The sequence below is a fragment of the Amia ocellicauda genome, chromosome 4, assembly GCF_036373705.1.
Source record: "Amia ocellicauda isolate fAmiCal2 chromosome 4, fAmiCal2.hap1, whole genome shotgun sequence".
Lineage (NCBI taxonomy): Eukaryota > Metazoa > Chordata > Actinopteri > Amiiformes > Amiidae > Amia > Amia ocellicauda.
Genome location: NC_089853.1, coordinates 51,918,917 through 51,936,898, shown reverse-complemented (window position 1 = coordinate 51,936,898; position 17,982 = coordinate 51,918,917).

The window sequence follows — 17,982 nt, the reverse complement described above, 5'->3', positions numbered from 1 at the left end:
TCTATACAAGTTAACATTGAAAGTAATGGGTTGAATAGTAGCCTAATTGTTCAATCGTATTTATTAAATCACCTCGTTTAAATTTACTTATCCATGAAGTCTTAATATTTCAGATTAGTTTTGTATTATGCTGTGTTTGTTTCCATCACGTGTCCCACTTTATCATGCTAATTGTTCTCTACTGATGAGGTCGTGTAACGTATTACTATCATGTTTGCATTTAATTATTTGCACTGACATGTTGGGATTCATATTTTGTCTCTGTGTAATTATTCTTGAAATATTGCATAAGTCGTGTTGTATTTCAATTCAGTTGTATTCTGGCCTGGACTTAATATGTGGTCATTAATTTAAAAATCATGTGCTTTGGCATGTATACAAATGCTGAGCAGGCCCAGCTGACCTCGATTTTGCATCAAGATGGCAAGAGGGAAGGATCTAAATGACTTTGAAAGAAGTGTCATTATTGGGGCACGAATGGCAGGTGCTTCAATCATAAAGACTGCTCAACTGGCTAGTGTTTTGATAGGAACAGTGATTAAACTTACATCTGCATTTAGATCTATCGGAAAGACATCAGTAAATAGGGTTGGAAATTCCATGCCCATGATGCTTGTGCATTACTGCAATATGTAAGGAAAAACAGAAGAGCAACCGTTTCCCAGGTGACTGAGAATGTCAATGCAGGAAGTGATCAGACTGTCAGCAAGAACAGTCTGTTGAGAACTACACAGAGAGGGATATTATAGTAGGGTTGCAGTGCATAAACACCTTATTACAAAGACAAATGCACATTTGAGAGTTCAGTGGTGCAAAAGCCATAGGCACTGGTCTACAGCAATGTGGAAAAAAGTGATATGGTCAGATGAGCCATCCCTCACCATAGTCTCGACAAGACAACGACACAGGCCTGACTGCTTGACCCCTACAGTGAGGGGGTCCGGAGGCTCTCTTAGGCTGGGGGGGGGGCATTTTCCTTGCATGGTTTGGGTCCACTTGTTCTTTGCACGGGTCGGCAACCCCCGGCTCTTTAACCCCTCCTCAGTGGCTCCCTGGGATTTGACAAAAAAAAAAAAATGCTGCTGGCTTGCATGTGTGTTTGATCTGCGGTGAGGCAGACCAACCGTCAATCATACATTGTGTCAAACCCACTTCAGTCTTTCTAGCCAATAGGAGCAGACATGCCTATTTTAACCAATAAAACTCCAGGCTCATTAAACGGCTTCAGCTAATAATGTTGCGTGGCCTACAGCTACCCCAAAATGTGTCTTTGCGCAAAGGTCAAACTTTCTATTTTATTATAGTATTATTATGGACACTGCACAGTGTGGTGCTGACTGAAACATCTGTATATTTGAATGATAATGTCAAGTTGGCAACACTGACAGCTGACATATTATCATTTTATTATTTTTATTTCTTGGCAGACGCCCTTAGCCTTAGACTTAGACTTACAAAATATAAGCGCAATACAAATTGCAAGAATACAGTTCAGTACAAGGCAAATATTACAAAATTAAATTTACATTATACAAAGCAATTCAAAGCATAATACATTTTACAAATTCCAATTTTCACAAGTACAATACGTGAGGTCATACAACCTGGAAAGTAAAGTGCTGTCAAGATGTTGGAAAGGGAGCAAGGGGGAAATCAATAAAACAAGTACTAGTAATGCAAGAAGCATGATAAAATGTTGTGAAGTGCAATCTTACAGTAGAGTAAAAGGACTAATATTACATACTTACTGCTCGTAATACAATTAGCATAATCTATATGACACATGCCAATGTTGAAGTTCCTGGTGTTTTTGTATGAATTGTTAATTCGTTTGGTTAAGAGACGATGCTTTTGGCATTTTAACAGACTGTCAAATTGTATGTATTTTGATTAGGTTTAATTGTATTTAAATGGATATACGTGTTCGATTGGCTAGTGTTTGTGTGTTGTTTATTTATCTTTAGTATGTATTGTTTATTTTATTTTCGTGTGCACATATTTAAGAAAATACAGTACATTATCCGACTTATTTGCAATCGGTAAAGTTTAAAACCAAAATCTTTCTGTATGAACACACGTTTTACACTCTAAGAAGTAAATGTTCTAATAAGAATGTTTTAGGGTTGCCGGGGTTGAAACTGTGGAGGAACCCTTAAAGGTTCTTATTAGAACCATTTAACAAGGTTCCTTGCAAACAAGGATCCATAAAGAACCTTAAATGGAAGGGTCACTGGAAATCATTACAACGTTCTTCTGAGTGATCACCTTTATCCTATGGTGAAACATTTCTATCCTGATGGGAGTGGTCTCTTCCAGGATGACAATACCCCCATTAACAGGACACGAAGGGTCACTGAATGGTTTGATGAGTATGAAAATGATGTGAATCATATGCTCTGGCCTTCACAGTCACCAGATCTCAATCCAATTGAACACCTATGGGAGATTTTGGACCGATGTGTTAGACAGCGCTCTCCACCACCATCATCAAAACATCAAATGAGGGAATATCTTTTGGAAGAATGGTGTTCCATCCCTCCAGTAGAGTTCCAAAGAATCTATGGCAAGGCGCATTGAAGCTGTTGAAGCTGGCATTTGCTGTATGTTTTGTGTCTCACGTTGACTTTCCTGTAAATATAAAATTGATCTCAGGGAGCATGCCCTTTAAAATTGATTTTGTAGTCAAATTGATTTTGTGGACTACTTTGAACTAATGTGTTAAATTTAACACATTATGATTGTTTAAGGACTTCACAATTTTGTGTCACAATAAAAATAATGTTATTCCCACACAGACTTGTGTTAAAAAGACATGTTATTGTGCTGTGCATTGGTTCATTTATTAATTTTGTGTTATATGTATGTATGTATGTATGTATGTATGTATGTATGTATTTATTTATATAATATCAATATGTGTATCCTGCAGTACATTTATGTCTTATGTCTGTACTGTCTTGTTTTATATAGAAAAATAAGACAAAACCTCTTGTATTTTGTCTGTTAACATCAGGGCTAATCATTCCTTTGTTGGCAGGCATGTGGCATGCATACCCAGTATTTGGCAACTGACCACATTGGGCCAGGCTAAACACACATCGAACTGGCAGAGGAAATTCCCCTCGATCGTCAGGACTGCACAGAGACATAAGTGGCCCGAGGTGATTTAACCCATCACTTTCAATGTTCATTATTTAACTTGTATAAATAGGTTGGCATAGATGGCATGTTTACCTGTTGTTTTGCCAATGAAAACCACATTGGGCCGGGCTAAATACACTTGGACCTGGTAGAGAAAATGCCCCTGGTGAATAATCCGCAGAGACATCAGTCTAAATTGCTAAATATGCGACTTGTATAAATAAATGTGTGCACTGAATAGGAAGGCGCGATTAAGAAGCTGCGAATAAGAAGCCAACTTCAGCCTTGTCACTGAGCCTTCCTATTTGTAAAGTCCAGAATGAAGACTGTAGGAAAATGGACCCTCCTGTAGCAGTGACTGGAACTAAGACAGTTCAGGTTCAATGTGATTTATTACAGAGTACACTGGGTACAGCAAGGCAAAACTAATACACAGACTTTATGGACAAGTCAGCTTTTATGAGGTGAACCCCTGTCCAACTCCACCTTCCACAGTGACCACCCCACCCACCAGAGTATCCAATGGCAGCTGCCTATTAGCATATCAAGTGACAATGGAGCCCTCACCCCGCTCTCCCACACTCCAGGGTAACGTCTCACCTGTTCCTTTCTCGGAGATGATTAACTCACCCCTCCCAACAGAGAAAGACTGTCTCCTTACTCATCTTCATCAATAGCTTTTGATATGCTGTTGATACAAGACTGGTAAGCAAACTGTGTCCTCATCAACCTTTTGTTCCTATTGATACCAGGGACCCCAAATTTGCTCAGCCATCTGCGTTTACCTTCTGTGAATTAGGACAATACCATTCATGTGAGACACCAGGACGCAGTGGCTCCGGTTCAAACACTTTATTGGTCAAACAAAAAAGATGCAACAGTCAGTCCACAGAGTAGCTCTATATCTACCTTTCACTTCCCCTCATTCTCAACTCCCTTCCGGCTACGTCAGCTACAGTGCATAACCAATCAATCACCGATAGATTAGACATCACAACAATACCCAAGAACATTTGGGGGAGACGACTTTGAACTGTGGAATTTTATCATGGTGGAATATGTCCAGCTTCAGCAATTGCATTTTTCCTTACAATACTTTAAATTAAATGTTGTGTATAAGTTGCCATTCGATTCGGATATGATTTTTGATATTTGTGAGTTTACTGAATGCTCTTTCTCTCTCAGTAACCGTACACGGGTAATGTCCAGTTCTGACATTCCCAGGATAGATCACGAACTTGATTTTTTTTCTCCCTTGATTAAAAAAAAATAAAAGTAAAACTGGGTGCTTCCTCAATATAACACATTTTCAAATGCTAGAACAACATTACATCCAAAAGTCTCTCTAGTAAACCTCTGTTCTTTTCTATCTCTGTGGTTGTGTTTTCTTCTGAAGTGACAACGGCAAATGATTAATGTTAAACGAAAGCCAAATGCCATACGTATAACTTTGTGTTATTGGTTTTAACATTTTGCAGATGTATTTTATAACAAGATTGCAACTTTGATGCAATCAGACAAGCTCCTTGTTCTATGGCAGCACTTGATTGGGTGGCCTTGGTTAATTGCATAAATGTTAAGGGAGGAGTTCGAATATATCCACACAGATCTGCAAAGAGAGCTGCATTCAAAAAGAAAAACAAACAAACGAACAAAAAAACATAAGAAATGATGAAACTGTATTTACGTAAGTGATACAGTACAACATGTATAATGTGTAACTTGTTGCATTTATGTGTGTTATTGGTTGCGCAACGCGGATGGGCATCGTAGTAGGATGTGGTCACACAGGGCTAATAAAAATAATAATAATATTAATAACCACCAACAAACTTATTTTAAATTGCACAAAAACGTAGACCGTAAACTATTGATTTATTGTATTTTGTTTTTATTTGAATGTGTCCACTATAGCGGCAAAACAACTGCGACGAATTTACTTCTGGTTTCCATTGTCAGCAAACGAAACAACGGAAGTTATTGGCAGCTGCCTAGTTGCAGCCAGATGCATATTTATTGATAAATATAAAATATAGGAAGGTTTTTATTCCTACTTCCCCTAGTCGGATTACAGACAGACAGTTGTATCACTCTACAACAACCCTTACAGTTAGTTTACAGCGAGTTCACATTTGAAAAGGTTATTGTGAAAAGTAACTCAAGTAGATAAGGCTTGTTTACATTTCCAAAAAGACCATTCCTAATGTAATGTGTGTAAACTTATATATTCGGCACTAAAGTAAAACGTAATTCGTGCTTGTGAGACAAGCCGCACGTTTTGGTTTGTAAATTGTAGAATAAGTTACAGTAGGTATACCTTGCCTGGCTAAAGTGACTGACTTGTTTTTGTTCCACAGCATTTGCAATCGTGGCTTATGTCTGTGCAGACTACAATGAAACCGGGTGCCTGCCGTGCACTGCCCGTGTGGAACAGGGGTTAAAGTACAGGAAAGTGAGCTGGTACAAGGTATGTCATATTTATACTGTGCTAGAATGGAGTTTAAAACTATATTATTACAGGACCTGTCAACTTAATGCAAATGCTTAATTGATTCTTATCGCACAGTTATTGAGCTACCCTTCCGTATGAGCTATTGTGATACTCAGATTGTCACTGAAACCCATGACTAAATATTTTGAACCTTATTTGAATGCATTTATCCTTGGTGATTTTTAAATGTATTATTATTATTATTATTATTTTATTATTATTATTTAACTGTTTTAATAAAATAGCATGCAATTCATGTGATTGACTGTGGGGAGGTTCATAGTGTGGTTTGTGAGTAATGCAACATTGGCATTCAAAACGTACTGAAAGCTTTTCACCTACAAATGCAATCTAGCTATTTTACATCGGTTTTGGGGGGCTTTCTTTTGTTAAACATTTCTTTTGTGTGTGCATTTCTTACCCTTCATTTTTCTTGTATCTAGAATGCCCATTCTACTCCAGGAACGCTGGACTTTTCCCACTATTCCACATTAACAATGTGAACTTTGACCTGTCTGGTATCTGCCAATCAGCAGAAATGGACTGAAATCGAAAATGTCTATTGGAAGATTTATTTATTTTTGTATACTTGATTTACTTAATTTCTCTTGTAAATAACATATACACACCTTCAGTTAAACAGCAATTCTCTAATGCCTACTAAATATGTTTTGCCTTTATTTGCATGCCAGGTAGGAGAGAGAACTTGAACTTGAACTTTAAGGATTCATTTGTATTGTTGACATGGTTGACCTGTTATTCTGATGCCTGTATGCAGGTGGAACTAGGAGTTTTGACGGGGTTGATTCTGAAGAACCTGAATACAGGAAAGACATCTCTATATAAATCTGCCAACCACACCTATCAAATCAGAGCAGATTTTTCTCTCCTCCTCCCTACCCCTGCTGTTGTAGACTGTGGGAGCTATCGTTGCATGCTCTGGCCCCCTCTAGGGCACCAGATTCAAGAGGGGGACTACAGCTTTTATACCACAGGTGAGTTGTGGGAGAGTCCAGCATGAATATCATCCATTAAATCTCTTGAGATTTAGGCCCAGAAATTATTAAAACTGCAAAAATCTGTAACCTACTCTTAAACCACATCCTCCAAACCCAGTGCCTGATTGCAGAATTCAGTCTAGTCACACACAAAAACAAATCTGGAAAAAGGAAAATTGCCATTAAGTGATAGTTTGAAGGCTCTGGTTTTGCAGATGGGTCAAATTAGATTAGGTCATTGGCTATTAAGAAATTGTAATGTATTACAGAAGCAAAAATGGTGTTGCTACTTGGGGTGTTTGCTATGCAGTCCAACTTATGGAAAATACCAGTTGAACAGACTTCTGAAAGTCTTCTGTTTGCCAGAAAACACATGGGTTTACTATAATGGCTGGCCAAGGTTACCACAGAAAGTCATTCTGTAGGTGTATGTTAATGTTTTAAAATAAGCAAGACTTTCATGACATCCAGACTTCTGCCAAGTCCCTGTGCCTTGAACTTTGTGCTTGGTTTATGATTTGTCTTCAGGGTGCACCAAACCCACACCAAGCCTTTTGAAAGAGGACAGACTGACCCAGTTTTCTGCATCCAGTCAGAAGAATTTTGCAGTGACTGTGGGCATCTCAGGAGGCTTGTCCCTGCTCATTATTGTAATACTATTAGTAGCAGTCGCTGTTTGGTCCAGGAGACGAACACAGTTGGAGACTTACACCAAACTGCAGGTAGAAACTTTGGGTTAAAAAAAATAAGAAACCTGTAATTAGTAATTTTATCTTCAAAGCAGTTGAATACACTCTAGAAATGTAATTGCTTAGGAAGGAGCAAAAAGCTGGACGCCTTTCAACAAACTCTCCCAGCCTAGCTTCGCAGCGTTTCGTACCATAGGAAATAGCAGTTTGTGGGGCACAGAATAAAAATAATTACTTTGAAATGTAATTATAGATGTTAATTAAATACTTAATAAACAAGCTATTTTTCTACTGTGTTTTGTACTTGTTTTTGCTCATATGTAATAGATGTATTTTGCCTTAACTGTATTTTGTAATGCTTTGAAAAATGTTTCATGTGACACCTGTAAAAGTAAGAGGACAGTCACAAGGGTAAAGGTGTCTGCTATGAAATGATAGGTACTGAAATGCTTTTCTGGTGTACTTATATTGACATATATTGAGATATATTGAGATAATGAATAATTGTTTTGGCTGTGCAACTCCATATAATATACATTTCACCACAAATTGTTTGTTAAATAACCCAACAATATCTACAATTTGCATGTCTACCTATATTCTCTCTCTCTCTCTCTCTCTCTCTCTCTCTCTCTCTCTCTCTCTCAAATTCAAATTCAAATCCAAGGTGCTTTATTGGCATGGCCAGATATAAGTATTGCCAAAGCAATGGTGCCATAACAAACAGTTTCAAAACATATATATGTACATTTCCATACATACATACACATATGTATGGTAAACAATCTACCGATTCATTTAAATTAGTAAAATTAAACAATAATTCAGAAACAAATAAAATGAATACTTTTAATTATACTTAGGTGTAGCATAGGTGTCATTGCCTGTGTCCAGTGGTGTCCCCTGTGTGAGTGTCCACTGTGTCCCTCAAGCTGTGGCAGGCAGCTGTATACTGGGCTGCCATTAATATGCAGATGGTCTCCTCTTCTAGAAGGACTGGCACTTTCTTGGAGTCTGGCAGGTCTGGAAATCTGCTATTTTTGGGACACACTGTGCTCGTAAATGTTCAAATTTTTCACATTTTAGAATAAAGTGCATCTCTGTCTCAACCTCTCGGCGTTGGCAGTGGGGGCACAGCCTGTCCTCTCTGGGCAGCCAGCTCTGTCTGTGTCGGCCCGTCTCGATGGACAGGCTGTGCTCACTGAGCCTGTATTTGGTCAGGATCCTTTTGTGTTCTTCATTCGTTATTAAACTTAGGTATTCTGCCAATGTGTAGTGTCTTTTTAGGGCACGATAACACTGCAGTTTACTTTGTGCTTTTGTGTGTTGTGACCGGCCCCCACCTGTAGTTGGGCCACTAGGGTGCTTCTTCACTCTGATCACATTAGCAGTGAACCAATTAAGTCGTCTTTAGCTGGGAATGCAGGACGTAGCACCCCTGCTGGTGAGCATGGAGTAAGCAGGGGATTACAGGACTTCGTGCCCCTGATGGTGAGCGTCAAACCACAGAGGGGAGTACAGGACTTGGCGCCCCTGTTTGTCTCTCACAGTCACAGACGTTTACCCACTCAAAATAAATAAAACAAACACAAACAATCCTCACAAACAGCTCAATATGCCAAACACAGTTCTAACTCCTCACCTCTAAACTTTAGCATTGAACTTGGGGTTGTGTCTCTAGCCCCTAGCAATGTTGGGGAAAATCCATTGTTATTTGTTAGTACAAACAACCTTCTTCCCCACAGCCACTGCTCTGCACTGCTTCCTTATATAGTGCCTGGCTCCCCCTCCCCCCACTAATGCCAGAGTAGTGGGTTCTGGACAATGTAGTGTCCTGGCCCTGCTGCCATGTTTTTAAAGGGACCCAGTCCCTTTTTCTCACAGTGTGTTTCCCATTGGGAGATGTAGTTTTCTTTGTGCTGTGTGATAATTTGGTTGACTGTGATTGTGTGTGTTTGTGTGTTTCTGTCCTGAGGCTGGCTGGTGTCAGCGTGTGTTTGTTCAGTGAGCCTCCGGACCAGCTGGCTAACCCTAACCCTAACCCTACACCACTTTGGAGAAGTTTGTAAAATAAACCTTTGTGCCAGATTTAATCAAATGCTTTTTAAATCTATGAAACAAGCAAATATTTTATTTTTATTTTGGTTGACATGTTTGTCTATGAGGGTGTAAATATGGTCGGATATGTGGTGTTTTGGTAGGAAGCCAATCTGACTCTTACTCAGGACACTGTGCTCAGTAAGGAAGGCCAGTATCCAGGCATTAATGATAGTGCAGAACACCTTCCCCAGGTTACTGCTCACACAGATGCCCCGGTAGTTATTAGGGTCCAAAATTTGTCTCCACTTTTATGAATCGGGGTGATCGGTCCTTTATTTCAGATGTCAGGGAAGTTGCCCACACTGAGCACCAGGTTGAACAGCCATAGCAGGGCCTGCTGCAGCTCAGGGCTGCTGTGTTTCAGCATCTCATTGGAGATGCCATTAGGCCCGCAGGCTTTCCTGCGCGGCAGGGTTCACAGCTTCTCCTGCAATTCTTGCTCAGTAATGGGGTAGTCCAGGGGCCGGTTGCATAAAACTATATTAGACTGGTCTAAACCATTAGACTGGTCTTAATTTGACAGACTAGTCTGTGCAAGTTAGTCAGCTATATAAAAAGTAAGACTGATTAAGACTTGAAAAGTTAGCCTCCTCACCCCCAGGCTAACTTGGAACTTAAGTCTATCTTTCAATTGAAACCGCTGGCCTGAGTCTACAGCAACAATCACCGACCCTGACAGGCAGGCAGAGCCTCCCGCTGACTCACACACCCCACTGTCCCGCACACATCAATCCCCACGGACTTCAATATCCAACTCTATTTTTACCTGCACTTCTGTAATTTTTAAACTTTAATTTGTTTTATGTCTGATTAGTAATTTTGTGATGTATTTAGCACTTTTGTTTTGCTATTGTATCCTATAGCCTAAGTCACCCTGGATAAGGGCGTCTGGTAAAGGAATAAATAATAATAATAATAATAAACTCTGCACTGAGTTTAGTACGCGGATGTTTAAATTAGCATATTATTTAATAATTTCTGCCGTCTTTTACAGACCGCACAACACACTTGACGCTGTTAACTTTTTTAATATGTGTTTGAATGCGTTACTGAAAGTTTCTGAAAATGGCGACCAAATTATACATTTCTCTGCATTACATTTCTATAGCTAGCATAGATTTTCAGTTAACTGGGATCATCGCTGTTAGAGAAATGTCCGCCATTTTTTTGTCTTAGGAAATGTTTTATGCAAAGGTCTTATCTATCGTTAGTAGGACTTATAATTATGCTAAAGACAAAGACTTAGTCAATGTTTATGCAACTGGCCCCTAGGAATTCTAGGTGTCTTTAAATGCTGAAGAGCCGGTATTAATGTTTTGTATAAACTGTATAATGTTTTATATTAATGTTTGAAATTGTATTGCAGTCCTTATCAAACCAATTCTCCTCTCTGTTTTGTTGGGATGTTCTTTTTAATTTTCAATTTTGATTGTATAGCTCCTTTTTCAAATTGAAGCGCATCACCGGGAGAGCTCGGCATTGATCATGTGGATGGTGTGGGAGTGGAAGTCCTTCCAGGGCAGCAGTGTGGAGATGATGACTTTGGCATGGGAGAAGGTCTGGGTGGCCCTCTCCACCACTCTTCTGATGGAGCTGGCCAGTTTCAAATTCTATCATCTAACTGTCACTTTTCAAATCTGAACAGCCTTTTAGTATACAGACAGTTCTGTGTTGATTTTATATGTATATATATACAGCTCTGGAAAAAATTAAGAGACAACTCCAAGTTCAGAAATCAATGTTAAGTGGTCTCTTATTTTTTTCCACAGCTGTATACATACATATATATATATATATATATATATATATATATATATATATATATATATATATATATATATATATAATATTATTATTAAATTAATGTATAAGGTGAGAGGCTTACCTTATTTGTCTTAATTAATCCTTTCCACAGCTGTGGAAGCCTTTTCTTCATATTTTTTTCTTCTATTTTGTATTCCATGTATTTCTTTTAATATCTTCTCTTTTCCTTTCTTTCAATCTTTTTCTTTCTTTCTCTCTTTTTTCTGGTGTACTTTCTTTTCAGTTTTCTTTCTGGTTTCTATCCTCTTCTCTGCAGTTAAGTTCTTCAATTCGATTCTGGTGTATCCAAAGTTTCTTTTTAATAATTTTAGCGTCTTCTTTACATTTATTTATTATGAAAGGATTTCAGTGTGTTTAATTTCATTTATTTATGTTTCATTTTCAATTCCAACTGATTTTCTCATTCCAAAGGAGTATAATATATACCTTTGGGAGCTCATGTTAAACATGAGCTCTCCCTCTCCCTCCCTATCTCTCTCTCTCTCTCTCTCTCTCTCTCTATATATATATATATATATATATATATATATATATATATATATATATATACAGTGTAGCGTAAGGTACACTTATAAATTTAAATTAAAGAAGTGAATTTATAGTATCACCTTATCACGAATCCTGGAATCTTGTAGAACTCAATTTCTGTAATAATTGGACACAGACACCAATTCCAAAGATATAAATTGTCAAATTTATTCAAAAACAAAGACTAAATGTAGCACTACACTAATTATACAAAAGGGAAAAACTAATTAAAATTCAACTCTAGATCAACAAATCAAAGACAAATCACTTCCGTGACCAAATCAAAGACCATGGGATCGCATATGATAACACACAAATCGTTAAACAAAACAGGTTATAAACACATTGACTACAATACCGGTTAGTAAGACGAAGGTGAGTCTCTCATTAGTATTGTTAGTCAGACATTAAATAACTACGCAGGTTAGTATTTATGTCAGGTAACTTCTTGTTATATATATATATCAGTCTCATTTACGTTTAGGTACCGAGAAAGATCCTATCATTACTTGTTACCACAATTTCCTTTAACTGATTATTATTCAATGATTAAGGATAGGCAGGGCCACCTATAATCTGGTGTCTATTAACTTGTGTCAATTTCAGACTAAACAGTTAAACAGGAATGAGAAGATATTTCTCGGCGTTGACAGATTTTATTTCTAAAATTATCAACAAAACAGTTTAATGCAACACACATTTATTTTTAAGAAAACTAAATGATATTACACATTCTAGAGTTATGAATCACAGATTAACATTTCTAATTGATTTCTCAAATGTCATGAATCACAAACTCCAAACTTATCTGAACTTCGTCGCAGAGAGGCCTCTCTGTCTTCGGGCTCAGATAACAGCACACGGCACGAGGTCCGTGTGGTTTGGAACAAAGGCAGTCCGGTTCGGCTTTGTCCAAGAACTTCCACTCAGTCGATGCAGAGTCTTTTCAAAATAGATTTTCAACTGGTTTGAAGGCTACAAGTTTGTGCACAAAATCTTCTTTGTAAGCAGGGTTTCCACTGTAGTTACTTGAAGACAAAGTCTTTGAGGAAAGCAGGGCCCTGTTCGTTCCAAGGGTCAAGTTTCTTAAGACTCAAATAGCTATTTAAATGACTGACACTTTCGTATACAGTCGACTTAGTCAATTGTCCAGCTGTAAAACTCCACTGATCAGGTGGGCACAGGCAGGCATGCGCAGTCTGTAAAGTTCTTTATTTGATAAAGTCCTTTAAAAGAATTCTTCGTACGGCTCAATCTCCTTCTCCCAGTTTAACTCTTCTGTTGCCGGCAAAGACTTGGTTGGTTTCTGGTTCTGGTTCGGGCAACAGAGCTACAGGTTGAGCTGTGGCAGCGAGTTACTGGTTCAGGTGAGAGAGAGAGAGAAAGAGATCGTGCGCTGTTCTTTATACGCCTGTCAGATCAATAGGTGATTGGTTCTTGAGTTTTTGAGATTGGATTTCAGTTTCAGCCCCCAGTGTCCTATTGGAGGGGAGCTTGATTTATGACTGATGTCAATCCATGCCATTTTTTGGAAATGCCGGTTGGCCCGGGATCGTAGCTCTATGTCGGGATTTCGGCTCTCATCCACTTCAAAGAGTTTTTTATTACCTACACGCCCCTTTCTCCAGACATCTCATAGCAGGATTCCAAACTATTTGGCCTATTCTCGGTGCCATCCTCCCCAAAACTGTCACTTTGATGTAAACCAGTTCCAAGCTGATGAGTTAAGGAAATCTGATAACTTTGGGGGGGAGAGGTCTTCTTTAGATCAGTGCTTCAGCTCAGAGCTAAAATGCATAACATAACGCTACAACAGTGAGTGAAAAAAGTATTTGATCCCCTGCTGATTTTGTACGTTTGCCCACCGACAAAGAAATGATCAGTCTATAATTTTAATGGTAGGTGTATTTTAACAGTGAGAGACAGATTAACAACAAAAAAATCCAGAAAAACGCATTTCATAAAAGTTATAAATTGATTTGCATGTTAATGAGGGAAATAAGTATTTGATCCCCTATCAATCAGCAAGATTTCTGGCTCCCAGGTGTCTTTTATAGAGGTAACGAGCTGAGATTAGGAGCACTCTCTTAAAAGGAGTGCTCCTAATCTCAGCTCGTTACCTGAATAAAAGACACCTGTCCACAGAAGCAATCAATCAATCAGATTCCAAATTCTCCACCATGGCCAAGACCAAAGAGCTGTCCAAAGATGTCAGGGACAAGATTGTAGACCTACACAAGGCTGGAATGGGCTACAAGACCATCGCCAAGTAGCTTGGTGAGAAGGTGACAACAGTTGGTGCGATTATTCACAAATGGAAGAAACACAAAATAACTGTCAGTCTGCCCCAGTCTGGGGCTCCATGCAAGATCTCACCTCGTGGAGTTTCAATGATCATGAGAACGGTGAGGAATCAGCCCAGAACTACACGGGAGGATCTTGTTAATAATCTCAAGGCAGTTGGGACCATAGTCACCAAGAAAACAATTGGTAACACACTACACCATGAAGGACTGAAATCCTGCAGCGCCAGCAAGGTCCCCCTGCTCAAGAAAGCAGATGTACAGGCCCGTCTGAAGTTTGCCAATGAACATCTGAATGATTCAGAGGAGTACTGGGTGAAAGTGTTGTGGTCAGATGAGACCAAAATCGAGCTCTTTGGCATCAACTCAACTCGCCGTGTTTGGAGGAGGAGGAATGACCCCAAGAACACCATCCCCAACATCAAACATGGAGGTGGAAACATTATGCTTTGGGGGTGTTTTTCTGCTAAGGGGACAGGACAACTGCACCGCATCAATGGGACGATGGACGGGGTCATGTACCGTCAAATCTTGGGTGAGAACCTCCTTCCCTCAGCCAGGGCATTGAAAATGGGTCGTGGATGGGTATTCCAGCATGACTATGACCCAAAACACACAGCCAAGGCAACAAAGGAGTGGCTCAAGAAGAAGCGCATTAAGGTCCTGGAGTGGCCTAGCCAGTCTCCAGACCTTAATCCCATAGAAAATCTGTGGTGGGAACTGAAGGTTCGAGTTGCCAAACGTCAGCCTCGAAACATTAATGACTTGGAGAGGATCGGCAAAGAGGAGTGGGACAAAATCCCTCCTGAGATGTGTGCAAACCTCGTGGCCAACTACAAGAAACGTCTGACCTCTGTGATTGCCAACAAGGGTCTTGCAACCAATTACTAAGTCGAAGGGGTCAAATACTTATTTCCCTCATTAACATGAAAATCAATTGATAACTTTTTTGAAATCCGTTTTTCTGGATTATTTTGTTGGTATTCTGTCTCTCACTGTTAAAATACACTTACCATTAAAATTATAGACTGATCATTTCTTTGTCGGTGGGCAAACGTACAAAATCAGCAGGGGATCAAATACTTTTTTCCCTCACTGTATATATATATATATATATATATACACACACCAATCAGCCATAACATTATGACCACCTGCCTAATATTGTGTAGGTCCCACTTTTGCCACCAAAACAACCCTGACTCCACTAGACCTCTGAAGGTGTGCTGTGGTATCTGGCACCAATACATTAGCAGCAGATCCTTGGGGAATTTGGAGGCCAAGTCAACACCTTGAACTCGTGATTCATCAGACCAGGCCACCTTCTTCCATTGCTCCGTGGTCCAGTTCTGATGCTCATGTGCCCATTGTAGGCGCTTTCGGCAGTGGACAGGGGTCAGCATGGGCACCCTGCCTGGTTTGCGGCTACGCAGCCCCATATGCAACAAACTGTGATGCACTGTGTGTTCTGACACCTTTCTATCAGAACCAGCATTAACATTTTCAGCAAATGAGCTACAGTAGCTCGTCTGTTGGATCGGACCACACAGCCCAGCCTTCGCTCCCCACGTGCATCAGTGAGCCTTGGCCGCCCACGACCCTGTTGCCGGTTCACCGCTTTTCTTCCTTGGACCACTTTTGATAGGTACTGACCACTACAGACCGGGAACACCTCACAAGAGCTGCAGTTTTGGAGATGCTCTGACCCAGTCGTCTAGCCATCACAATTTGACCCTTGTCAAAGTCGCTCAGATCCTTACACTCTCCCATTTTTCCTGCTTCTAGCACATCAACTTTGAGGACAAAATGTTCACTTGCTGCCTAATATATCCCATCCACTGCCAGGTGCCATGATAACGAGATTATCAGTGTTATTTACTTTGCCTGTCAGTGGTCATAATGTTATGGCTGATCGCTGTATAACTTAATGTAAAAACAATAAATAAATAATTGAGTGAAGTTTAAGTCCTGACACTCTATGAATATAGTCTTTTCTCAAATACTGAAATACTCTATCAGTCAGAGAAAGGAAGGAACCACCCCCCAGGAAAGGGGGAGGTGTGGGGGTGGAATCTGTCTGTGGCCTGGGCTTCCCCTGCTCGCCTCAGACAGCACTCTCAAAGCAAATACATAAATAAAACAGTGTAAGGGACTCAGATTAGGGAGCTGCCTTATGAGTAAATGCAAGTGTTCTACTACAAACAGTGCAACAGTGTCTATAAACTGTAATGTCCTGGGACATAAGGAATAGTTACATTACTAATGCTAATAATATCAATGCTGATACAGATGGATAGAAAACTAACTACTATTTTCTGTCTTCACAGGAGCCATCAACAATGAACGAGCTTATGACAGGCCATGCAATACAACTTCCTGCTGATCTTTGGGGCCCTACCGACTCCTCTGCCCTGTTTAAAGACTACCTCCGTGACTATGCCCGTGCCCTCTCTACGCACCTCTCTTCCCTTCTTCAAGATGCTCGGGACCAACTATGTATTCGTGATCTAGAATCCTCTCTTTCATCTTCTCGCACCCTCCCTCCCCTTGGGATCCTTTTATGGTTGACACTCTTCTTCCCCATCCCGGCTTGTGCCCCCTGTGGAAACACTGGTTTCAAGTAAAGCTACATGAAATGAATGCTAACCCTGTCTTTTCTTCCCGCTGACCTGCGACCAGTGCTGACCTGAAGCATATAACCACTTCCTCTTAAGATTTTAAAGGTGTTTTATTTTTATACTTCAGCACCCTTCTATGGCTGTCCACATCGGACAGCCAAACCAACAGCACATCTTCCCCAGATGATCTGCACGACAGACATAGTTCACAGGACGAACGGAACTCCTTCCATCAGATCACTGCAGCATATGGACAAGCATTACATGTGTCAAAATGTTGGGTTTGTATGTATTACATACAATTTAGGAGGGACAGGGAAAATTGAAGAGGGGGTGGGGTAGCATTATATGTCAGAAATGACATTGAGGCAGAAGAACTCAAATTAGATACCAGTAATGGAACAGAATCTTTGTGGGTTAAACTTTTGAATAAAAGATCTGGAGGATTAGTGGTAGGAGTGTGTTACAGGCCACCCAATTCAGATATTCAGAAAGATGTTGCATTGTACAGTGTAATCAGGACTGCATGTAGCAAGGATGTGGCTGTTATCATGGGGGATTTCAATTTCTCAGACTACAGAAGCAGAAATAGAAATGGTTGAGATGGTAAATGACTGCTTTCTAACTCAATTTGTCAGGGAACCAACCAGAGAGAGCACATGCATTGGCTTGATCTTTTCAAATGACCAAGATATAGTCAGAGGGACACTAGTTAGAGAACCAATGGCAAACTGTGATCACAATATGGTTAGCTTTGAGGCATTCTTTCAGAAAAAAAGGAGCAAGTCTAAAACAATGATCTACAACTTTGAAGGTATGAGGCGGCACTTAGAAGAGGTAGACTGGAGCACACTAGATACAGATTCAGTTGAAAATGGATGGTTATATTTTAAGAATATACTACTTGAGGATCAGGAGGAATTTGTACCAAATTGAGGACCAAAAAACATTGGCCAAAATGGTTTAATAGAGGTATGCAAAATAAAATAAATAGAAAGAAAAAGTTGTATAGCACATACAAAAAGGATAGAGATGAAACTACATACAAAGAATATGTTGAACTGCAAAGAGACCTCAAGAAAGGGATCAGGAGAGCAAAGAGGGAAATAGAAACAGCTCTTAGAGCTATAACTAATGCATTGAGCTGTTTTCAATTCTACAGCAGCAAGAGGTCAATAAAGGCAGAAGTGAAACAGATAAAGGGCAAAAATGGAAAGTATCTTGGAAAATGAACAAGATGTGGCAAATGTTCTAAATAAGTATTTCACAGAGGTTTTTGCAAAAGAAAAA